The sequence below is a fragment of the Aedes albopictus genome, chromosome 3 (assembly GCF_035046485.1).
Source record: "Aedes albopictus strain Foshan chromosome 3, AalbF5, whole genome shotgun sequence".
Lineage (NCBI taxonomy): Eukaryota > Metazoa > Arthropoda > Insecta > Diptera > Culicidae > Aedes > Aedes albopictus.
The window spans coordinates 84,077,756-84,104,237 of NC_085138.1; the positions used below are offsets into that span (position 1 = coordinate 84,077,756).

General features: G+C 41.4%; 1 protein-coding gene and 1 pseudogene across 1 annotated transcript in view; one reads left to right on the forward strand and one right to left on the reverse strand.

The window, feature by feature from the left end:
- Positions 1-26,482, forward strand: part of LOC134291547 (uncharacterized) — a gene marked incomplete at its 5' end in the record, with an annotated part of 384,123 nt that overhangs the window by 348,018 nt on the left and 9,623 nt on the right.
- LOC134284200 (choline transporter-like protein 1) lies at positions 251-10,962 on the reverse strand (annotated as a pseudogene).

The following is a 26,482-nucleotide window of genomic DNA, read 5'->3' on the forward strand; positions in this document are numbered from 1 at the left end:
TAGGGTTATCATGGAAATCCCTGCATGATTTTTTCCAGCAATCATCTTAGATTATTGCCTCTGGGGCAAAATATTGAAGACATTGTAGAAACTGAAAACAAGGCATCGTGTACCGAATTTGCTAGTGGAACATTGCGACCCCGGAGTGGTTTACCAAAGAACGATGGATCTGCAATGGTACTCTTATTTCTATCATTATGAATTATCCAGTTTGAAAATATGAATCGTTCAATTTCTTGAATAAAAACCTTTTATCTACCGAAATTATTTCACCCCAAGATTTGGTCACTCTCTCTAGATTTGTTGTTCGTGCTGTGGATTGCTTCTTGTTCGCAGTCTTGGTGGTTGTATGGACTTGGCTGTACCTTGGATAAACTTCTGCAACTGTTCGGACATGAAGTAAGGTCGTTCCACACCATTGTTCATTTCTGTGTCAATGCAAAAGCAAAGATAAACCCCATCGATTGATATCTGAAAGAATAGTATACATAAATAAATCATCAATATCAAATCAGTATTGGCCTTTATCACGACTGACCTTATACATCAGCATACAGCAATGCGTAATCAGATAAACGATCATTAGAACAATCGCCAACAGCACATAGGGATGATACAGTTCGGTATGGTTTTGAACCAGCTTCACACCAATGAATCCAACCAGAACCAGAACCGAAAGTTGGCCAGTATGAAAATGATACTTCCAATGATATCAACGGCAAACATTTGTCCCGAATTTTCCGCATACATTTTTGCCACTCTTTTTCCGGCCGTGATAAACGATTGTCCATAAAGTGCGGTAAAAATGTAGGCTTTCCTTGTGATGGGATCCAGTAGGGATTGGAGGCATCCCACACAGCATTGGCAGCAGTAGATGCAGCAACACTTGCGTCGATTGGATCTTGAATTTCTTGTTATCAGCTGTGATTTGTGACGCAGTAACGTGTAAGTGTTAGAAAGTAACAACAATAAAAGTAAGATAGATTAGATCTAACGCAGTGTTAATTGCTCAATCTACACTCTGGCCGACAACTAGTTACCAAGCCTCTCAGAATCAGATCTAATAGAAATGAAATATATTGAAGACTTACCCGCATAATTTTCAACATCCATTGAAACAGCAGCAAAACAGCCAGCAAGAAAGACCCCAATGCAACCGTTCCAAGGTGGTATCGAACTAGCATTGTGAAGCTTCTGCTCTGTACGTTTTGGAGTCGGTCGTCCTGTCTAGTAAAGTACCATTGAGTGATCGCTCCTGCGGTTACCGCATGCTGACATCCCAACAGGAAGTGATAGAACCAAATCAAGGCCATGAAATTGTACCAACGTGCGAGTACTGCCAGGGAATCCTTAACGTAGTGCACACTTGAACCAACCATAGCTGCAGAGCCGCAACTTTCGATCAAAAGCCCTAGGTAGAGACTGGTGCCTAGCATGGCAGTCATGATTAAAATGGTCTGAAAACGTTGGACAGCGGACTTCATCAAATTCATGAATAACACATTTAACCCTTTGGAGACGTATGGGTTACAATAGCCCAGCCGTAAAAACCGACCTCTATAAACGTGTTCTAGACCAGCGAGGTTGCATCCAGAAAGGTGAAAATACCGTCTCCAAAGTGTTAAGTAAGGATATCTTACCAATACTGGTAGAAAAACCAAGAAAACCATGCTCTTCAGCGCTAGACCGGATTCATAAAGCAGTTGCACCATCAGAGTGACCTTCTTCCAAACGGCCGCCAAAAATACTCCAATCAAGGTACATACAAAACTGGACCCTAACGCAAAGTACAACCACCGGCTGGCGCCACTCTCCAGATGCCACTGGATCCAAAACCAGCCGGTTCCTGCCACACATACCACTATCGTTCCGAACACCAACGTCCAAATCAAGATCCGGGGAATATACCATAGTAATGCCAGCACCAGCAGTGAACTGAAGAATCCCAAAAGACACAGCCATAGAATGCTCAATCGGAACAGCTCCACGTCTTGCCACAGTTCATCGAGGAAGCCCTGGGGAGCACGTTCCCGCAGGAGAGGATCGAATCGAATGCAACGATTGAAGAATAGTTTGCTGGAATGTAAGCAATTTTGTGTAAAATTTTGAAAAGTTGTTATGCATCCACGGTGGCTGGGCTTCGAGACTTACTATCCACCATCAGCATCGCAATCGGAAACACATCTTCGAGCAGGTTCCGTAACGGAATCGATGACGATCAACAGTAGATATTTCTTGGAGATCATATTTTTTCCCTAAGGATGTAATCGACATCAGATATAGAATTTTCTTACCTTTTATTTAAGTAATTACCATTTATGGACATACTTACAGAACAAAGTAGGTCAATAATCTGTACATTTTCGCGACCACAGACATTTCCACAGTCGTCATAGCCGTTGATGATGCGATAAATATCCGATCGAGGGACACATAGTGCGATAAGAACAAACTGTAAAGTTAAACATAAAAATCGTTATAGAACAGAAAAAAAATAGTAGAACGCAATTAAATTTATAACAGATTAATTGATATCCAACAGGCATGTACAGATGCAGTGGTATCAGAATTCAGTAAAATTCATACATTCAAGTAAGTGCAGAATTAGCCTAGCATTGGAGCAAATCATCAAGTTATTAATAGAATACGGTCGATAAATCAGTATATGATATAAAAGTTTGGCTTAAAAAGAAAAGTGTTCTATCTAATAACATCGAAAAAGCTAATAGGAAGAACACGCCGCGATATATGCATACCCCTATGAACGGAGTGCGAATCCCGAAAAAGCTACTGATCGATAGAACTTGTGATGAAAACAGAACAATACATAGGCAGTCGGGTGCCTGAAACTTTTGCCAGTCTTGGTGAGGTGGTATGAACTACCAACCAAGCCGATCTGTTTAAAAGCACAGGTCGTACGGCAGAAGTTTGTATTCGATTTATTCGTTCAATACATGGCCTACTTGCCTAATTTCACTTTCTATAAAATTTTCACACTTGTTCGCTACCTAGCGAATAGTATCATATCTATCATTTCATTATCCACTTTGATCTCTACTCCCTTATACTATGAGTAGAAAAAGACCGATATAGTCATAAAATCTTCAAGTTATAAAGGACGAACATTGAAACATAATTGAGGAACAATATCAGTGTTGGTAGAAACTCAAATTCTCAAATCTCATGGTCGAGTGTTTCACGCGCGATTTTTGACTCGCCAAACTCACCACCCAAAAAATCATGGCACAAATGTCCCAAATGGAGGATAGCGTGCCTCTGGAGCCGGCCTTCTGATGCCTCTAGAGAAAAATCAGAATATGGCGACTATGTGCCTTCGCCTTCTGATATAAGCGCGATAGTTATTAGCCGTAACAGCGTCAGCAGATTCCAATAGAACTCCATCCCATTATATTAGATTTGACAGCAAGCACACTCATCTCATTGAGCCACTCTTGTCGTTCATCACGAATACAATCAAAAACATCTGTCACTTCGCGAAATCCACGTGCCTTGTTTGGGCGGGAACATATTTCCTTTTCTTTTGCCTTGCTACTTCACTTACACTGCAAATTTTGTTTACTGGTATTCAGCAAACTTTGCTGATTTTTTTTGTGCTGATTTCATTCAGCAATGCGAATTTACTGAATATCAGTAATTATTTTTCAATTTGCTGAACCATCCAGCAATTTTGACAGTTGATCAGCAACGTTGTGCCGAATTGCAGCAAAAATTTTGCTGAAATTCAGCAATTTATTTTGCTGATTTTTTTTTGTGTTGGAAGCGTTTCAAAAAAATTGGTGTGTACTTTCAGTCCTGGGCACTAGACCTGTTCACTTTGAAACTTTTTTTCTCCGATTCTCCGTGACACATCAAATTATCAATCCACATGCAAAAACAAGTCTTCAGTCCAAAATTGAGCCAAATTGATAAAGATTTAAAGGTGTATCAAATCGATTTTGTGTTTTTTTAACCGTTTTCACAGAAATTTACTCTTAAATCCAGAAAATTGCTCCGAAAGGGTGCCGAAAATACCGTTAGGATATAGTTAGTACAATACTCTACAACTTTGCCGAAGACACTACGGTGTTTAAATTGCTTATTTCGAAGTTATTCAATAATTTTAGTTGGAAAATCACGAAAAAACACGATATTTTTACGATTTTACATATAAAAGTCATGTGGTTTTACATTATTTTAAGTGACTAAATAAATTAGCTATTTCTCCTTTGTGTAACGAACATTTCGTCCATACATCGTTTTTGTGTAGGAATTCGTTTTCAATGACTAATTATCAAAAGTATGTCACGTTGATACTAAGTAAAAATCGCGTAGAGTTCCCAGCACGAATTAAAACAAAGTTACCCATGATTAAGACGTCATGCCATCGTATTCTAATGTCTTTGGATTCAAGTATCAGAAATGGCGCAGATGATAAGGCTCGAGCCTGCGGATCAGAAGGTCCCAGGTTCAAGCTCAAATACATAATAAACTTTTTTTTTCTTTCTTTGTAGCAGTTAGGATGATGAATCTGCCATGAGCCATGGCCCACGACTTACACGCCATCTCCCAAATAATGATGATCGGGACCTGAAAATTAAGCCCATTCCAGGACTAGCTGGATATTTAGTTTACTTGTTGACAAGAAATCGTGTCGACGAGATCAGCTGGACGAAATATTGGACATCTGTTTGATACCGATTAATTTAGCTAAAACAATTCAATACGATGATGGAATTGCTTCTGGATGCAAAATTTATCATACAACTATGGAGATTTCTTCCATCTATCTAGTCACAAGCAACACAACTACACGATAAAGGGAAACTTCATTCTTACTATGCACTCTACGGTTTCGAAACAAGGCTATGATGCCAAATTGCAATGAGATGCAGAGCGTAGTCTCATTAACTTATAGCTGGAACGAGACGCAAAAAATCCTATTCCAGGGCTCGAACCTTGAATCTTGGAATCGGCAGTCTCATGCTCAACCATCTACACCAAATTGAAACTGATGCAGATGCGACAAAGAAATGTAATGACGTTTTAATCATGGGTAACTTTGTTTTATTTTGTGCTGGCAACTCTATGCGATTTTTAGTATCAACGTGACATACTTTTGATAATTAGTCAATGAAAACGAATTCCTACACTAAAATGATGTATGGACGAAATGTTCGTAACACATAGGAGCAATAGCTAATTAATTTAGTCACTTAAAACAATGTAAATTTACATGACTTTTACATGAAAAACCGTAAAAATATTGTATTTTTTCGCGATTTTTTAACGAAAATTGTTGAATAACTTTGAAATAAGCAATTTAAACACAAAGGCAAAGTTGTAGAGTATTGTTCCAACTATATTTTAACGGTGTTTTTGGTAACTTTTCGGTGCAATTTTTTGGATATTGGAGTACATTTTCGTGAAAATGCTCGAAAAACACAAAATCGATTTGATACACCTCTAAACCTTTACCAATTTGGCTCATTTTTGGACTGAAGACTTGTTTTTGCATGTGGATTGATAATTTGATGTGACACGGGTAGGTCAAAAAAAGTGAACAGGTCTACTGGGCACCCACGGTGGTGCAGAGGGCCGAAGAAATCATTTTCGGTTTCAGTAACGGTTTTTTTGGGTCTCGGAAACAGTAGGTTGTTGGTCTAAGGTCCCCTATCCACCGTGGTGGGGCTGCCACCTTAGGTATAGCTTCCCGTGGAGGAGCATTTCATACTCAGCCGCTGGATGCCAGAACAGACGCTGTTTGAGCCGCACCTTCCTGGTGAACAGACGCTCGGGTCGTACCTCCTCAATCTAGCTGAAGTCAGAAGGACAACAGTGCCCAGGCTGCACTACCAGCTAAGCACACAACTCTTAGCTGGCGGTCTTTGTCATCGCTTGACCCGTGGAAGCATGAGGTAGGAACTTGTGAGGACCAGAGCTGTGTTGGACGCTCTCCTTTTCGACTCACCGTTGTGCAGCCATTTTGCCTTGCGAACTCTAATAAAAGATAAGCGGGACAATACTACAATGACACATATTGCCCATTTTACTGGCATTTTACCAGTTTTGCTGGTATGTCTGAAACATACTGGAAAAACTTGTAATTAGAAGGCACGAAATGTTGCTAATTGACAAGTTGAGAAATGAAATTTGAGAAAAAAATCGCGTTCTGGTGGGATTCGAACCCACGACTCTGTATTCACTAGACCGGCGCTTTAACCAACTAAGCTACAGAACAAGTTTTTCCAACCCAATATTTCGAACACACTACATCATAGAACTATGATAGAAAGACTGAAACTAGGTGTGCAATTTAAAAGATGATCGTTTGCTGTCCGAACTCGCTAACGCTCGTCGGACTTTAAAAAGGGATAACATCTCTGTTCGCATTATATTGGGCAATTGGGTTGCCTAGAACCGAATCGACGCAGTTACAACGCGTCGAATTTCGGAAACTTCGGCGGCCTTCTGCCGCCTCAGTTCCTCAATCCTCTATGCGACTTCGCCGCATGGCTCGGCCGATATTTTTAGCTAGAATTGCATTCAACTGCTATGTTCGTTGTTTCGTATTTATGGCTAAACTTTCAATTGCTTTTTTATGTTTTTCAATTGAGATTTTTTTAATTTATTATGGAAAAATCAGATTTATTTATGGAAAATTTAAACTTTTTTGGTGGAAAAAACCTGATTATTTATTGCAATTATTGAATTATTCGTGGAAATTTCAACATTTTTTATTGCTCGAAAATCAATTATTTATGGGAAATTTTGATTTATTTATGCACTTTTTTATTTGTTTATGGACATTTTGTAGTTTATTATTGCTCCCACCCCTACTTATTTATTGGCATTTCTGATTTTGTTATGGAAAATTATAACTTTTTTATGAGTCGTTTATATTTTAGCCATTACTTGTTCTGTGGGTTAAATGGTTAAATCGCCGGTCTAGCGAATACGGAGTCATGGGTTCGAATCCCACCAGAACGCGTTTTTTCACAAATTTCATCTCTCAATTTGTCAATTAGCAACATTTCGTGCCTTCTAATAACAAGTTTTTCCAGCGGGACAATATCTACTGTTGCCAGCAGTGATGGTCTATACAAAAATATAACCTTATGGAAAATGCAAGTGAATGCAAATAGATGTTAAATAGAGTTAATACATGATAATTATTACAGCAATCCTCACCGCTCAAATACTAATTTGATCAAACATAAAGCCTAGGCCTGTCCACTTTTTTCAAAAATGTTCTCTGATTCTCAAGTCCACCCGCATGTTTTGATTGGTATCCTGAAAGCAGTAACTGGTCAAAATTTCAGCCAAATCCATTGAAATCAAGAGGTGCATCAAATCAATTTTGTGTTTCTCGACTATTTTCGAACTTCAAAAAATCATAACTACAATAAAACTTGTCAAAAATTAATTCGGCCGTAATTGAAAGATATATAGCGCATTTAGTTCACCACTGGACTATCGCACTAGTTTTCACGAGTGCGAAAACGCTAATAAAAGTGCGCGATTGCATCAAATCAACTCGGTGTCTTCAGAGCACTTGTTCTCCATAGATTGAAGAAATAGTGCGCCGAAGACATTAACCTGATATGATGCAACCGCGCACTTTTATTTACGTTTTCGCACTTATAAAGTCGCAGTTCGCAGTCCAGTAGTGAACTAAATGCGGTATACTTGTTTGCTACAAGTTCTTCAAACAATGTATCCCAATAAAATTAAAGGAAGTATATGTAATTATCACATTTGTAATCAAAGAACCTTAAAAACCTGTATTAAAGCCATAGAGACAAATGCCGCATAGCGGAAAAGTCTCTCAAAAAAAAAAAATGATCAAACAGAAACCAAGTCGACACTCACAGTGACAAGACGAACAAATTAAGTTCCCCGTCCAGCGGAGAACAAGAAACTACACCAATCATCATGATGACCATTCGATGCTGATAAGTTCAACTAATGATGAAACGGGACCGAGTAGTCAATAAAGTAACGTGACTCCAAATAAAGTAAAACACGTCCGAATCAGTTGGGATGCAATCTAAAACTGTTTTATTAACATTAATCCTCCAGCTCACTCGTCAGACTCTCACCTATACTTCTTCTCTCGTTCTCATCATTCAATCCACCTTCCAGTGAGTGGCTTTCAGCAGTGTGACCACTACAACTCCTTCCTACTTTAAGTTAAACTTTTCTACCAATTTAAAATACAGAATTCAGGAAAACCTTTGAATGTTGAATATTGAATAACAATGATATTTCTAACTAGCGATATCTTCTTCAAAATATTTCAATAATATACATAATCTCCTTTTCTTTTCTTCTTCACATTTCTGCTCGATTTTCTTCTTAACTGGGGTTCTTGAGCCGCTTCCGAATCAGGAACATGATTGTCAGCTGATATACCATCACCGTAAATGAATGAGTCAGCAGCAAAACCAAAAAAATCGGGCTCATCATCCGATGTTGACAGATTGGTATCATCTTCTCTACGACGTTTTCTAGTGCTGTGCCGCTCAGTCTCTCCACGGATAGCAAACGGGGGCATTGCTTTCCGCCGAGGCTCATCACACACCTTGAGTTGCTGTTTGTGTGCCGATATCAGTCTGCCACTGAGGGAAATCTGAAATATAGTCGCAGAAATTCGTTTTAAGTATTTAGCTGGCAACCATCTTCGGATGTCGCTCTTGTTATGGTTTTTGTAGTAAATCAGGTCACCACACTGCAGGTTAACAAATTTATCATTGAAGGTTTCAATATCGCTGGAACCAGTGTTAGATGAATCATCATGCAAATCCTTTAAATTAAACATGAAATTTGATTTGGGATTAATCAAGTCCAATAGCGTTTTAGGAGAGTAAGATAGCAGTCTTTCCGATGGAAATTGTCCTTCATTTTCTAAACAAGCATTCCTGTAGTTTATAAGAAAATAAGAAATTTGTAAATCGATATCCAGAGCTTTGATTTTGGGATCCAATAAAAACTTTTTAAAAACATCTTTGACGATCCGCACAGTCCTCTCTGCTTGTCCGTTACTCTCTGGGTGGTATGGTGGGCTTTTCAATACCTTCACCCCTTGTTTCTCGAAAAATTCCACAAAATCTGAGGCATTAAATGGTGGTCCTCCATCTGTCACGAGCACATCAGGTAAGCCATACCTGGCAAAAACACTAATAAAAACTTTGATGACTTTTCTGCAATCCGTTCCTGTCTGCATGTACTCCAGTTCAATCCATTTAGTAAAACTATCTACAATTACGAGAAACGTTCTATGGTCAAAATGAAAAAAGTCAGCATGAATTCTACTAAACGGCTTATTAGTAGGTATCCAACTAGAATAATTGGCCAATTTTGGTGTCGGGGTCATCTCTCTACATATTCTGCATGATTTGGTAAAATCCTCTATGTCTCCGTTTAGGCCAAACCAGTATACGGTCCGCCGGGCTAATTGTTTGGATTTGTTTATGCCGGCATGATTTCTATGGAGTAGATTTAAAACATCTGGTTGCAGAGATTGTGGGATAATGACTCTGTCCTGAAACAAAATACATCCATCCACCTCCTCAAGGTCCTGGTGATGGGAGTAAACGTCACGGAAACTCTTGTGCAAACGCTCTGGCCAACCATGTTCCAAATATTTACTAATGTGAACCAAAAACTCATCCCTTTTTGTTTCTTCGGCAATTCTTCTATAATCAATAGGAAATTCTTCGGTGAAGTTAAGGCTTTTAATGTATTCTCGATCAAATGCCTTAGGAACAGGGTGTGCCAGAGGAAATCGGGAACAAAAATCAGCATTTGCTAGTTTCGAAGAAGGACGATAAATTATTTCATAGTCGTACACAGAAAGTTCAAAAACATAGCGTTGTAGCCTTGTCACTGACAACTGGTTTTTACCTTCCTTCCCGAAAATTCCTATCAAAGGCTTGTGGTCAGTATAAATAACAAACTTCATCCCGAACAAAAATTTATGAAATTTTTTTACCGCGCAAACAACTGCCAAAGCTTCCAGGTGTAAAATCGGGTACTTTTTTTGCGCATCGTTGAGGCTAAACGAAGTGAAACAAATAGGGCGTTCTTCTCCATCAATGACATGCGACAATACTCCTCCTAGGCCATAGCTAGACGCGTCAGTAGTAACAACCAAAGGCTTTAAAGGGTCAAAGTATTCCAATAAACAAGGTCGAAGTAAGAAACTTTTACAATCTTTAAAAACGTTTTCACACTCAGTGGTCCAAATAAATTTAACATTTTTCTTCAGCAAGTCATAAAGGCACCGTAAACGGGATGAAAGATTCGGGATAAATTTTGAGTAATAATTTAACAATCCTAAAAACGCTTTGAGCTCGGACACATTTTTCGGTGCTTTTGCCTCGCGTATGGTTTCAATTTTATTAGGACACGGTAGTAGCCCTTTCTCCGTCAAAATATGTCCAAGATATGGCAGTTCTGTTACAAAAAAATTGCATTTATTTAAATTTACCTTGATATTTGCCCTTTCTAATCTTTCTAAAACTGCACAAAGCTTCTCCTTACAATCTTCAAAATTTTTTCCCGCTATCAATACATCATCCAAATAGCATGTGACAAATTCCAGACCATGAAGCACTTGGTCCATGACTTTCTGAAAAATAGACGCACTGGACGAAGCTCCCTGAGGTAAACGATTGTAAACATACAAGCCTTTTATGGTGTTAATGACCATAAATTTCTTCGAATTTTCAGATAATAAAAGTTGCGTATACGCTCCAGCCAAGTCGAGTGAACAAAACACCTTCGATCCTGAAAGAGAGGCAAAAAGATCCTGTGCCACTGGCAAAGGATATGTATTTGGGATAATCACCTTGTTTATGGAAACTTTACAGTCAATGACTAAACGAATACTTTGATCCTTTTTAAAAACAATAACCACTGGTGAAGCCCACTCACTTGTTTCAACAGGAGTAATAACTCCATCTCTCTCCAAGGTTTCTAAATGTTCAATCACTTTGGGTCGCAACCTCAACGGAACCTGGTATGCTTTTTTAAAAATTGGCTTGTCTTCCTTTAAAACTAAATCTCCTTCATACCCCGCTATTGGAATTGAAAAATCCCCGTCGAAAACTTTAGAAAACTTACTCTTCAACTCGTCAACAAAACTTTCTTCTTTCAGCATATGAACACTTTCGTCTCCAGTCACCGGCTTCGCAAAAACGCTTCTCCAATCCGCATAAAAATAATCCAGCCAGGTTCTCCCCAATAATGGTACAAAGTCATTTTCGCATCTAATAATCACCAGTTGGAGTCGCTGCCTCTTTTCTCCTATCTGCGCCGATGCGTCCATCTTACCCAAAACCTTCAACTTATTTCCGTTAATAACTGCCAATTTCTTTGTGCATGGTAGTAGTTTGATGTTCCTAAAGCTTCTCAAGTATAATTTCTCCGAGATTACTGTCTCTGCGGAACCGCAGTCTACTTCCATGGACAATTTGGTCTTCTCTACTAAAACATCCACATAACAGGCCTCATTGATACGATTGACTGATGAAATCATCATACAAGGCATGTCGTCGTCGTCATCGTCTGGTTGTATTGGCCTTTTAAAATTTCCAGAAGAATTCCCGGAAGTAGAAGGTTTTGGTAAGTCTAAAAACTTTATGTCCGCCTGATATTTTTCTTTGTCATTCAAACTGTAGCAAAACTTCCTGGTATGGCCCTTTCTTTTACAGTACGAACAAAAATAAACAGACTTTTCATCCTTACGCTTCCAATCACTGTATCTATCCTGTTTCTTCCTGGGAGAGAAGGAAACACTGCGGTTCAAACTACGGTTACCACTTCTACTTCTGCCTCGATATCTGTGCCTCGATCGCGACCGAACTTCTTTTTGGCCTAAACGAGCAATTATAGAATTGTTTCGCTCGTCATCACTTTTCAAAACACTCGTTCTGTTACTGGAGATCTCATGGTTCAGAATAATTTTCTCTGCCCTAGCAGCGGTCAGTTCATCTTCATCACACAGCCGCTTTTGAAGATCACAATTATGGACCCCAATAACAAGAAGATCGCGAATGGCCCTGTCCTTAAAAGTACCGAAACCGCATTGCTCCGCTAACACCTTCACTGCTATGACAAAATCTTCTGACTTCTCGTATTTGCCTTGCCTCCTACGCCAAAATTTGTAACTGTGAATGACCTCTGAATCCACTTTGTCAAATCTTTTCTGCAACGCTTCTGTAATCTGAGTATACGAGAGATTTTTCACGTCCTGCCCAGGAAATAACTTCTTGATCTCACTAAAAACTGTAACTCCGCACACGGCCAAAAAGGAAGTTTTGTACTTTTCTTCAGGTACATTATTGTTGAGAAAAACGTACTCAAGTTGCTCTACATACTGAGCAAATGGGATCGAGTTTGGCAAAAATGGTTCCACTGTTGTTGTCACCGACATACTTTAATCAAAGCAAAAAAATAAAATACAAAATGTCGTTGCACTCCGCTCAAAAAAATCGGTAAGAATAGATCCACTTACCCTAGCTCCTCTAAGCGATAAACGTATGATGAATTCGTTTTCAAATGGCAATGAACTGCACTCTAGGCTCGGGCAGCACAAAACAAAAGCGATGATAATCCTCTGACTCCAACCACAAATCCAAAAAAACGGCAGCAGCTAAATCCAAGGTCGAAACAGCAGCAAATGGAAACGAGCGTTCGTCGAAATTTCTCATGCACTTTTCAATTCGCATCAACAGGTCGTAAATCTTCCGTGCATCTCACTTGGCTCACTTATGTGAAAAGCAGCTTCCTCGCTTCGTTTAACACTCACACACACTTTCACCTCACAGGCAACAGGCGATGAACTTGAGCGAATTCAGCAGTTGAACTTGTCGTGGATGATGAATTGGGTGGTACTATCACAAACGAAGCTGAGCGTCGTCTCCTCTACTGATATAAAAGAAAGAAAAGAAACACAAAATGGTTTAAAATAAAGCTACTCCGAAAAGTTGAGGACAGCGCCAAATTATAAAATCAATAAAAAAAACGGCGCTAAACTTAATCACTATTCAAAACAGCGACACAATAAAACACTTTTATACTACTGTCTTCAATAAAACTCAAAATGGTGATCCGGACAAAAGATTAAACAATCATAACAAAAAATCAATGATGGCTTTGTCTTTGCTTTTCCCGAAAACAAAAGAGTATAAAGAAAAAAAAACGGGCTTACTCTGGGAATTAAGACACAATTTTAAAAAATAAAAAAAAATAACTTGAATTGCACGCTAAAAGTTGATAAAAAAAAATAGCTAATTTTACTCTCGTCGACACTGATAAGTTCAACTAATGATGAAACGGGACCGAGTAGTCAATAAAGTAACGTGACTCCAAATAAAGTAAAACACGTCCGAATCAGTTGGGATGCAATCTAAAACTGTTTTATTAACATTAATCCTCCAGCTCACTCGTCAGACTCTCACCTATACTTCTTCTCTCGTTCTCATCATTCAATCCACCTTCCAGTGAGTGGCTTTCAGCAGTGTGACCACTACAGATGCCACGGAAATATCTACACGACCGACCATCACAAACGGATCACAATTCTTCCACTTTGCAGTACGCACACCCTTTCAAATAACTTTTTATTTTGAATAGTTGAAAAATGCTTCTTCAAGCGAATGCAATCATTATTTTTTCAATAGTTTTTTTTGTGATTTATTATTTTTCATGCAATTCAGTATCATAATTTCTATTTTATACTACTCATTTAAGTATTATAATTTCCTACTTTTCCGTATCAGTTCATTATGCAACTAAAATGAGTTGCATAATGAAAAACCCGATTTAATCCACCTATGGTGAACAGAACCCTTCTTACACTTATTAAAACTATTGTTGTATTATTTGTATTTAACATATTTTTTTGTGTGATGGACCAAAAGTTCTAGAAAATATTGTGGATTTGGCATCTAGTGGATTGGTTTCCAAAATAGCATCATGGACCATGGACTAAACTACCAGAAATGCCAGACACCTCCTAGAATCTTGTATGCAATGTTTAAAAAAAAAGCTCACATATTCTGGAATATTGTATCTTTTGTTAACTTCCAAAAAATCTTGAATCAATTAACAATAGGGTAAGAAAATCAGCGAGCTACACTTTGTCTAATATCTCTTAATCAGTCGATTAAATTAGCTTCGAAGTACTTGGTATTCGTGGTCATGGTGTAAAAAGGACAAAAATGATATATCTACTAAGTTAATCAGTTTTGGCATTAGCTAGTTATTTTGGCTGTCCGGTACTAGCATTTTTCCCACAATATATAAATTCAAAGCTTTCATTTAACATATTGTTAGTTTTCATAAAATTCCTGTGTATTTGTAATTTGTTATTTATAACTTTGTTGAAAACAATTACCTGCTAGTATACACTTTGTATGAGGACAGCATTATTTATTAAAAAATAATTTCCCATAGACTGGTCAAAAACTAATGCAAGATAACAAGTGAATATAATAATAAAAAAAGAATTTATTGAAATACTCTTCGTAAGATATCTAACAGTGCTTGAAATTAAGTGAATATGAATGGTACGATCAGTCATCAGCGCCAACCATCCCTACGAACGAACACGCACAGGGAGCAAAGAGAAACCGAACCAGCCGCGACCACTATTCCTCATCGGTCGGTTGGCTGGTGAAGCATATTGACTGGTAACGATTATTTCTCACTTGCTGCGGTGAGGCTGAAGATGCGTAAATGATTCAGTGGATTTATGTTTTGCTCAAAACTTGTAAAAACAATCAATTTGTCCATAAGAGAATGATGGACGTGACTATTATAATCGATTTAATTCGAGTTTATGCCATTTGCACTGTAATAACGAGATAAAATCAAGTAGGGTAATTTGCCAATTGTTGCACGGCTAAAAACTCGCCTATTGTTGCACACTCCATGCTTTTCTTATGGGGTGTGCAATAATTGGCGAATTTTTAGCCGTGCAACAATTGGCGATTTACCCTATATTCATTGCCGTATACACCGGCGAAGAGAGAGATTCAGAGAGCCGCACGGCGCTGCACCCTTAAATGAAACAACACAGCGCACGAGTAACTTTCACGCAGCGAGCAAAAAGACAAAAGAATTTTCACGCAGATTTGTGTAACACCGGATCAGCACATTTTTTGTGTAGATCCGGTGTTACACAAATCTGCGTGAAAATTCTTTTGTCTTTTCGGTCGCTGCGTGAAAGTTACTCGTTGCGCTGTGTACATCGAGTTCTGCGTGTGAATCGTCGTCCCTCACTCTCACTCATATTTTTTATTGCTCCCGCTCCCACTTGCTTCTGAAGCATGTTAACCATAATGAAGGCATATTGCTACCGCTTTGGGTTGAAAAGCGCCGGTCAAAGAAGAGCAAATTTTGATTCGTCTGAGGGAAAACGCTTCAATTTTCAAGCGCTGATATCTAAGTAATCAAATGTCGAATCGAAATAAAATTTCAGGGCCTTATACAAGGATATTGTAGCTTTCATTTGGTGCTTAGAGAACCCAAATCGGTTGACAAACGGCTGAGATATTTATTATGGTACCCTTGGTCAAAAATCTCTAAAAAAGTTAACCTGTATTACTCCCAAGTAGTCTTTGAAAGATATCTCGGTAACCAAATGTCCAATCCTAATGAAATTGTATAGGGTTCTACTAGAATGTTGTAGCTTTCATTTGGTGCCAGGATAACCGAAATCGGTTGACAGACGGCTAAGATATTTATTATGATACTTTTGGTCAAAAATCTCAAAAGGTTTAGTTGTATAAATCCTAAGTACTCTTCGAAAGATATCTCTGTAACCAAATGTCCAATCGAAATAAAATTTCTGGGCGATCTACTAGGATGCTGTAGCTTTCATTTGGTGCCAAGAGAACCCAAATCGATTGACAAACGGTTGAAATATTTATTATGATACACTTGGTCAAAAATCTTGAAAAGTTTAGAAGTATGACTCATACGTACTCTTCGAGAGATATCTCGGTAACCAAACGTCCAATCGAAAAAAAATTCAATAGCGTTCTACTAGGATGCAGTAGCTTTCATTTGCTTCCAATAGAACTCAAATCGGTTGACAGACGGCTGAGAAACGTGCGTGACTTTTTTTTTGTAACGCACATACACACACACACACACACACACACACATACACACATACACATACACACAACATGGGCAGCAGGGACGGATGTCCTGGGACCTGACGCACCCCCCCCCCCCCCGCTTGCGAGTCAGCCGAGTAGTTGCCGGATAAGAATAGGACTACTAACCCCAATTCAAGGTGTCAAGCGACCCGTGCCGAGGAATGAGTGATCGAGGGGGTGAAAAAGATGCTCGATCTTTAACGGAGCCTGTGGGGTACCTGGGCACCCCCCACAGTAAGCTGTCCCTTACCGCGTTAATGCAGAGCTCTGGCGTGGTGGACATTCTTTCTCGTGCAACTCGTGGGAATACATTATGAGCAAAAATTCTAAAAATATCAACATAGGTGGAAGTAGTGGTGCGATCAACCCCTTCACAAGAAGCGGGTTGATGAGGTCTCCGACAAGGAGAAGTGAGGAGTCAGGTGCTGGAAGCTGCTAACGTAGCTCAAGCGTGAGAGCTCCTGTCCACTCCACGGCAAGCCAGCCGGCGGAGGTCATGGACGGAGCGTGGTTGCTGAGGGCCATCAGCCAAGAAGTAGGAAAAGGACGGCCCACATTAGAGGTTGCTGAGCACCAGCTTGGCAAAATCATCGACTTTGCGACAACTAAGTCGAACATAAGCAAGGACCTGAAAACGGCATTGCTTAGACTTAGAGTGTCTGTCGATGAGGCCAAGCAGGAACACGCGGTCGCGTTGCTGGCTGCTGCAGCGGCGGAACCCGCAAAGGAGAAGGCGTCGAAGTTTACACAAACGGAGGCCTTCTCCTTTGCAGGTAGTCCGAAGAGTGTGGAAGCGAATGCTCGTGACAAACGTGCCAAGCATTCGCAGAAGCGGGCGAGGCAGCCGTCAGGTGAGGAGCTGTCTGGCGGCGCCCGCAAGGCCAGGCGTATAATAACCCCGAAAGCCGGTGGTAATGCCGGAAAGTCGGACCCCAGCCAGGGTTCCCGGAAAGCTGGGAAGGGTGGGCCTGAAAAGGCTGGCCCGTCCCGGAACGATGGGAACAAGGGGTTGCGACCATTGGTGGGCCCTCAGCAGCCACAGAGCAGGGCGATCCAAGGAGAGGACCCTCCTTGGACAAAGGTAGAGCGGAAGAGGAAGAAGAAGGTGAATCCGCAGGTACAAGTGCAGGACGCCAAGCCAAGGCGTAGGAGGGCAGGTGCCAGGCGCGAGAAAGGCGACGCTATCGTCATCAAGACGGAACAGTCTAAGTACTCGGACGTCTTGAAGACGATGCGAAGCGACGCCAAGCTTGAGGGTCTTGGAGCCGACGTGCGCAGTATTAGACGTACTCGTACGGGCGAGATGATCCTGGAGCTGAAGCGCCAGAAGGAACACAAGGGCGCCACCTACAAGAGGCTGGCAGAAGAGGTCCTTGGTGAGGGTGTGCAGGTGAGGGCTCTGACACATGAGGCGACTCTGAAGGTCAAAGACATTGACGAGATCACCGAAGTGGAAGAGCTCGTCACGGCACTGCGGCAACAGTGCGATGTGCAGGTGGCCGCCGCAGCCGTTAAGCTACGGAGAGGGCCAGCAGGGACACAGATAGCTTTGGTTCAGCTACCTGTGTCGGATGTTAAAAAGTCCGTTAAAGTAGGGAGTATAAAGGTGGGCTGGTGTGTATGTCACCTGACATTCCACGAGCCACCAGAGGTTTGCTTCAGGTGTCTGGAACCAGGACACAAGTCGTGGGACTGTAAAGGCCCCGACAGGCGCAAACTGTGTAGGCGATGCGGCGCTGAAGGTCATAAGGCCCAAAGCTGCACGAGTCCGCCCATCTGCATGATCTGTACCGGGAAAACCTCGAAAAACAGACATCCGATGGGTGGTCCAGGGTGCCCGGCCTTTAAGAAAGCCGCAGTGAACAACAAATCACAGTGCAGGTAACGCAGCTGAACCTGAACCACTGTGATGCGGCTCAGCAACTGCTTTGTCAGGCGGTTTCTGAGTGGGAGACGGATATCGCCATCATTTCGGACCCATACCGAGTACCCGCCGGCAACGGCAACTGGGCCTCAGATGGGACCAGAAAAATGGCGGCGATATGGACGACGGGTAAATACCCCGTTCAGGAGTTGGTGTCTACTACCTATGAGGGCTTCGTGGTCGCCAAAGTAAACGGGGTCTTCTTCTGTAGCTGTTATGCGCCTCCGCGGTGGCCGATCGAGCAGTTCACGCAAATGCTGGACCGCTTAACGACCGTGCTAACAGGGCGAAGGCCGGTGGTAATAGCGGGCGACTTTAATGCCTGGGCTGTGGAATGGGGAAGCCGTTTCACGAACCAGCGGGGTCTGATCCTGCTAGAAACACTGGCCATCTTAGATGTCGACTTGGCTAATGTCGGTACCAAGAGTACCTTTAGTCGAAACGGAGCGGAGTCAATTATTGACGTGACCTTTTGTAGTCCTGGCCTAACAAGTAGTTCGAACTGGAGAGTAGATGATGGCTACACTCACAGCGACAACCTGGCGGTTCGCTACAGTATCGACTACAATAACAGCAGACAGCGCACATTGGTCGGGCTCAATACAAAGGGGCGGCCAAAACTCTCAAAAAACGAAATTGATATTTTTAAACTTTATTTCACCTTATAAGAAAGTTAATGTATTGTACTTTTATGATTCTTAATTAAAATCATACCAGCTTTTGTATTTCAATGACATTTTCACTGCCAAAGTGGCCTAAGTCATAAAATTGAAAAATGAATTTTTCGAAAAAACTAAAATAATAATATATTGAGAATGGAATATATGTTTTAAGTTATCCAGCATATGAAAGCTTGTAATTGGACTGTTTGAATGCACGTATGGTGCAAAATTAATATGTCAAAAACTTTTCAAATTTTCATAGATTGTACCTTAGAAATTTTGGTAATTTTTAAGTTAAAAAACGGTTCGTGTCGTCACGTGTCGCCGCAATTTCGAATAGTACATCATGTTCAACATGCTTAGAGCTGCCTAAAAACGTTTAAATATTTTGCAGAAATTTGCAGTTTTTCAAATTAGAGCTATTTAAGAAAGTCATGTTTTTTCAAATATTTTAAGTTATTTTTCCATTTTTTACTGAAATAAAATTTTACTTTCCACATTTTTCACACGTTTTGAACTAACTTGATTGGGTTTGATCGAAAGATGATCATTTATTTGAATTCGAATTGATTTTCTAATAAAAAACGGCAAAAATATGGGGTTTACTGATTTTCACCGTTTTTTGAAATTATTGAAATTACGTAATTTTTTAATACACCTTTTTAAACACTAAAAATACTATATAACATATCTAGGCAACCTATAACTTCGATTAAACACATAAAAAGAGTTTTGGCCGAACTTTATCTTTTTCCGACCATTGTGCAGCGGATAGAAGAAGAGACGGCTAGGCCAAGGCCAAGCCCTCGCAGGTGGAAGACATCATACTTCGCCGAAGGGGTATTTAGGGAGGCGCTCCGCCGTGAGCGAAACTTAATCGGTTTAGACGGCGACGAGCTGGTAGCGGTGCTCTCACGTTGAGCGCATAGTGGGTAAGGTGCGATGCAAAGAGATAAGAGATCGGATAAGCGTCGAAGCACACTCTGTGGAAACTATATGCAGAACGCATGAACCGTACATACACTACCCGTCATAAGTACGGACTCACAAAAAGTATTGCAACAATATTGCATCACCCTGACTCACGTCGATATCTCTTAAACCAGAACACCTACAAAAATGCCGCCTTCAGAAAAGTTGTTGCTTTTGATCTTCTGAATAACTTTTCTGAAGACAGCATCTTTGTAAGTTCTCTGGTTTTGGAGATATCGAGGTGAGTCAGGGTGATGCAATATTGTTGCAATACTTTTTGTGAGTCCGTACTTATGACGGGTAGTGTAGTAGATGAGTTGCGATGAGTGCGGAAATGCGATGGAGCTGCTTCGACGCATGTGAACGCACGAGAATGCAAGAGAAAGCAGTCGGGTATGGATTTTATGATTGCGCTCGTTGTGTATGTAAAGCAATTCGGATTTAATGTGTTGGGAATGCTAGTAGGTAACATAAAATGCGTTAATATGTTATTGTTTTTAAATATAACTCAAATCTTTCTCAAATGACTTGCATTTTGACGATCCAGTCGTAATAAAAACTTATCATACTGTCTATCGATCGCCATGTAAAATAACATACTTCATTGCAAATAAAATAGTATTCCATCAAATCGTTTAAGTTTTTTTACAGCATAATTTTGTTATTTTATGTGTAGGTATAAAAACACATTTTATTTTCTCTGTTTGGGATTTAAATCAAGTGATCAATGTTTGATATGATCGTTTGTTCAGTGCATGTTATTCATGTGCAAGTTAGAAAGTTTAAGATTCATTCAACTTAATTGCTAAAAGGATTCTGAAAAAGGTTCTGCTTTTTTCTTTGTCGGGCAAAACTTGATCCCTTAACGAAAAGAGTAAATAAACACAAATATTGACCATGCATCCAAATCATACTGCTTAAAACCAAAGAACACCGAATACAAAATTATGAATATTAATTAATTTCTCCTAATTTTAAAAATCATTCTCATAACATTCAACAAGGTATGTATAGTTATGGTTGATGTATAACGATATGGGTTTCACGCATTACGGGCTAAAACAACTTTTGTTGCTACGGTTTGTAAAAAAATGTTCATACTATTAACGATTAGTCATTTAACTAATCACTCTTAGTAAAGTACACTGTACTTTTTTTTGTGCGGGGAATATGTAATGAATATTATTCAAACATGGAGAAATAATAGTATGATTTCATTGAACATCTAGCAAAAATGAAACCAAAAAACGTATACATTATTTAAATTGGATGCACCATCTTTGTTTATTCCTCCGTTCAACATCCATTTTCTCCGAATTTCAAATGAATTTGGTTGCATACGGTGTTTGGCGCAGTTATGTTTCAATAACGGTTGCAATTTGTAAATTAATAGAGACATGTCATGATTTATTAAAACTTTTACACATATTTATTGAAGGATTTCAATTTATTGCTTGTGTACTTATTAGAGACATCTTTTCTCGTAGATATCGCCGAAAATTTTGTAATAAAAAAACCTATACCCTTAAATAATACATACTTGCCAATTTTTTTGTTACTTTTTACCGAGGCCAACACAATCAAGTAGTCTACAAAATGTTCTAATGCCGAAAATCAGTATAACAGTCTCATATTGATTTAAATTGAAATCAACACTCAGATAGCCCAGTCCGGAAAGTAAAAATATGTGTATACATAAAGACATCGCTCAGGCGGATATAATTACATTTGATACATTCTCTTCTTAATTAATTAAATAATCTCAATCTTGTACAGTTACACCAGATTTTGTTTTGAACAGGTCGGTTTTTACTATTGCAACAGGATCAAAACTGACTAAGTTATAGCAAAAAAAAATGGCTCGCGCAAAACAAAAAGCGGGTGCATTTTATCTTTCTGCTCTTACAGATGAAACGATCATTTTACTACCCACATCCAAAGAAGCGCTTCAACATACAAGCGACTTCATCGATCAAATCACGCGAGTCGTTGATGCGCACGAAATAGGCGAAAAAGGATGTGAAAACAACATGCGCACCCTCATTGAAAACCTCATGCACTATGGCCTATCAAACATCCCTCTTCTCATCTCATAACTTATCGCATCCGATCGCATCTCACCTTACCCACTATGGTCACAGCCTCACGTGCGTGTGATGCGACCATGCCTAGGCGAGTCCACCCTAGAAATGGGAGGCCACCGGCTTACTGGTGGACCGACGCGATTGCGGACCTGCGCCGCGCCTGCCTACGGGCTAGGCGGCGGATGCAGCGAGCACGATCAGAGGAAGAGCGAAACGAACGGCGGGTGGTGTTCGCCGCTGCAAAAGCCGCGCTCAAGACCGAGATAAGAGCAAGCAAAAAGGCCTGCTTTGAGGGTCTCTGTCAGAGTGCCAATAAGTAGAATAACTAGCCACAGAAGTCCAATGTCGCGACTATTCGTGTGACTAACATCTAGTTTGCCACGTCCTTACAGCGTCAGTAGCGGTACTAGAAGTGTCAAATAAATTTTGTTTACCAAAACAAATGATGCTCTTCAAGCTGGACACCTCAAAACAATCAATTGTTGCAATAAAAGTTATTAATTTAATTAAATTGGAAAAGTGACTACAGCGCCATTGGAGTTCTAGTGTATTTCTATTTGCCAATACGAACCCGTGGGGTGATGCCTACAGGATCGTTATGGCCAAGACGAGAGGTGTGATGGCTCCTACAGAGCAATCTCCAGAGATGTTGGAGGGGATCATTGGAGGACTTTTTCCGCGTCATGATCCTAGTCCTTGGCCTCCTTTCGTAGGACAGCCGGGGACTGGGGCTGGCGATGAGGAGAGGGTCACCGATGTGGAACTTGCGGGGATAGCTAAGTCCCTTAGCGTAGGTAAGGCCCCAGGTCCGGACGGAGTTCCGAACCTGGCCTTAAAAGTAGCTATTGCAGAGGCTCCCGAGATGTTCAGGTCTGCTATGCAGAAATACCTGGACGAGGGAGTTTTCCCAGAAGCTTGGAAGAGGCAGAGCCTGGTACTATTGCCAAAGGCGGGGAAACCACCCGGAGACCCGTCGGCATATAGACCAATATGCTTGATTGACACGGCGGGGAAGGTGCTCGAAAAGATCATCCTCAATAGAATGTTGCGGTTCACTGAGGGCGTAAATGGTCTTTCGAGCAACCAGTATGGCTTCCGGAAGGGGAGGTCCACCGTAGACGCTATCTTGTCGGTTACAAAAACCGCCGAGAAAGCACTCGAGCCTAAGAGGAGGGGAATTCGCTTCTGCGGGGTAGTGACTCTGGATGTAAGGAATGCATTTAATAGCGCCAGTTGGGCTGCTATTGCCGATGCGCTCTTGCGTCTGGGGATACCGGAGTACTTGTACAAGATTCTCGGAAGCTACTTTCAGAATCGCGTACTAGTATACGACACGGAGGTGGGTCGGAAGTGCTTTCACATAACCTCAGGAGTCCCGCAAGGTTCTATCCTGGGTCCGGTGTTATGGAATGTCATGTACGACGAGGTGTTGAGGTTGGAGTACCCAGTGGGAGTGGTGATTGTCGGATTTGCCGACGATATTACGCTCGAAGTCTACGGTGAAACGATCGAGGAGGTGAAGTTGACTACCGACCACTAGATCAAGGTTGTGGAGGCGTGGATGCGGTCCAGAAAACTGGAGCTGGCTCACCACAAGACAGAGGTGACGGTTGTTAACAACATGCAGTCGGCGCAGCAGACGGAGATCAGTGTAGGAGAGTGCACTATCCTGTCGAAGCGCTCTGTCAAGCACTTGGGCGTGATGATCGACGATAAGCTTACCTTCGGTAGCCACGTCGATTATGCCTGTAAAAGAGCCTCCACAGCTATTGCGGCACTGTCCCGGATGATGTCCAATAGCTCAGCGGTGTACGCCAGTAAGCGCAAGCTTCTGGTTAGTGTTGCTACGTCCATACTTAGGTATGGCGGCCCGGCGTGGGGCACCGCGCCAAGTACTAAATGCTACCGACGGAAGCTGGAAAGTACTTACAGGCTTATGTGCCTGAGGGTTGCGAGCGCATACCGTACCGTGTCACACGACGCTCTCTGCGTCATTACTGGTATGGTGCCTATCAGCATTCTTATCAGTGAGGACATGGAGTGCTTCGAAATGCGTGGCACAAGAGGCATACGCAGGACTGCCAGGATGGCCTTTATGGTCAAATGGCAGCGCGCGTGGGACAGTTCCACCAAAGGAAGGTGGACCCATAGGTTGATACCGAGGGTAGATAGTTGGATTAATAGGCGCCATGGGGAAGTTTCATTCCACCTGACACAGGTTCTTACAGGTCATGGTTGCTTCCGACAGTATCTACACCGTTTCGGGCATGCGGATTCTCCCGAATGCCCAGCGTGCAATGGTTTAGAGGAAACGGCGGAACACGTTTTGTTCGTGTGCCCTCGTTTTCGCACAATGCGTGACCGCATGCTTGCCACATGCGGGGAGGACACAAACCCGGACAACTTGGTCCAGAGGATGTGTAGGGATGAGTTTGGCTGGAACGCTGTTTCAACGGCTATCACCCATATCGTCTGGGAACTACAGAGGAGGTGGCGCGTGGACTCGGAGAGTGGCTAGTCCAGATGCAGTACAAGAGGTGGTCCAGGGGTTCGGAGTCGGCTTCGTAGGTCATACCGGTGCCCTGCGGTCGAGATCGACCCTTACAACGATTAAGTGGCCGCGGAGAGGAAGTCCCGGTAGCGGTGCTGTCGTGGCGTCGGTCTACTGGGTTGGATCCGAGCCCGCGGTTGGAAAGGGGTCCCCGGCAAGGGTCGGGGTAGGTGAGATCCTGCTGTCTGCAACCTACGGGTGCATCTGATAGGGCCTGAAGGGTAGTGATACCCTTCCTTACGGGCAGGTCAGATCGGGTTGCACGTGGGCATCAATTCTTGATGTCCGCTCAGCAGTAGGGCGCGGGCGGGGTTGACCCTGCCCGCCTTCCGAGGACAAAGGGAGTGGCGAGGACCACTCGGGAAACTGGCTAAGCACCAGCATGCTACCGTGCTGGACTCTCCAAAGCGAGTCATCGATGTTCGTTGCTGCAGGCTACGCAGCTAACCTTGTGGGTGCGATGTGCACTAGCCCCTCTCTGAAGCAATACCTTCTTGGTGGTTCCGGAGAGACGTAGGGTTTGGCGACCATAGGAATGGTTTAGTGGGTACGAGGAGAGAGTAGTCCTGGATTTTACTTTTGTTGTAGAAGACGGCCTGTCAGACCTACACTACCCTAACCTTCTGTTAGGGTGTCTGTTGAGCAGATTATCCCCCTATGGTTTAGAAAAAGAAAAAAAAAACACACACACACACACATACAGACATTTGCTCAGTTCGTCGAGCTGAGTTCATTGGTATATGAGACTCGGCCCTCCGGGCCTCGGATCGAAAGTCGGTTTTTCAAGCGATATTTATACCCTTCTTATGGGTGTAAGAAGGGTAAAAAGAATTTATTGAAATACTCTTCGTAAGATATCTAAGTAATCAAATGTCGAATCGAAATAAAATTTCAGGGCCTTATACAAGGATATTGTAGCTTTCATTTGGTGCTTAGAGAACCCAAATCGGTTGACAAACGGCTGAGATATTTATTATGGTACCCTTGGTCAAAAATCTCAAAAAAAGTTAACCTGTATTACTCACAAGTAGTCTTTGAAAGATATCTCGGTAACCAAATGTCCAATCCTAATGAAATTGTATAGGGTTCTACTAGAACGTTGTAGCTTTCATTTGGTGCCAGGATAACCGAAATCGGTTGACAGACGGCTAAGATATTTATTATGATACTTTTGGTCAAAAATCTCAAAAGGTTTAGTTGTATAAATCCTAAATACTCTTCGAAAGATATCTCTGTAACCAAATGTCCAATCGAAATAAAATTTCTGGGCGATCTACTAGGATGCTGTAGCTTTCATTTGGTGCCAATAGAACCCAAATCGATTGACAAACGGTTGAAATATTTATTATGATACACTTGGTCAAAAATCTTGAAAAGTTTAGAAGTATGACTCATACGTACTCTTCGAGAGATATCTCGGTAACCAAATGTCCAATCGAAAAAAAAATCAATAGCGTTCTACTAGGATGTAGTAGCTTTCATTTGCTTCCAAGAGAACTCAAATCGGTTGACAGACGGCTGAGAAACGTGCGTGACTTTTTTTTGTAACGCACATACACACACACACATACACACACACACACACACACACACACACACACACACACACACACACACACACACACACACACACACACACACACACACACACATACAGACATTTGCTCAGTTCGTCGAGCTGAGTTCATTGGTATATGAGACTCGGCCCTCCGGGCCTCGGATCGAAAGTCGGTTTTTCAAGCGATATTTATACCCTTCTTATGGGTGTAAGAAGGGTAAAAAAGCTGCATAATGTATATAATGCAACTCATTTGAGTTGCAATCGCGAAAATGCCAATAGATGACAGCTGCCTCAATTGCACTAATAAGTTTATACTAATGCTGTCAGCATAGAAATGCATTTTCTAAATTTTTGGAATATTTTTCGATTGGCTTTCATGACAATGATGCCGCTGGAGCTCCTTATACAAAAATTATTCCAGTTCTTTATGTATGCCTATCAAAGTATGGGGGGTGGACATGAGACTTGAGAGAACATTTTTGTAAAAGTGGACCTGGACAGTCCCAATGCATAGGCACCTTGAAAGCCCCAGAAGTTTCAGTTTTCTGAATCGACT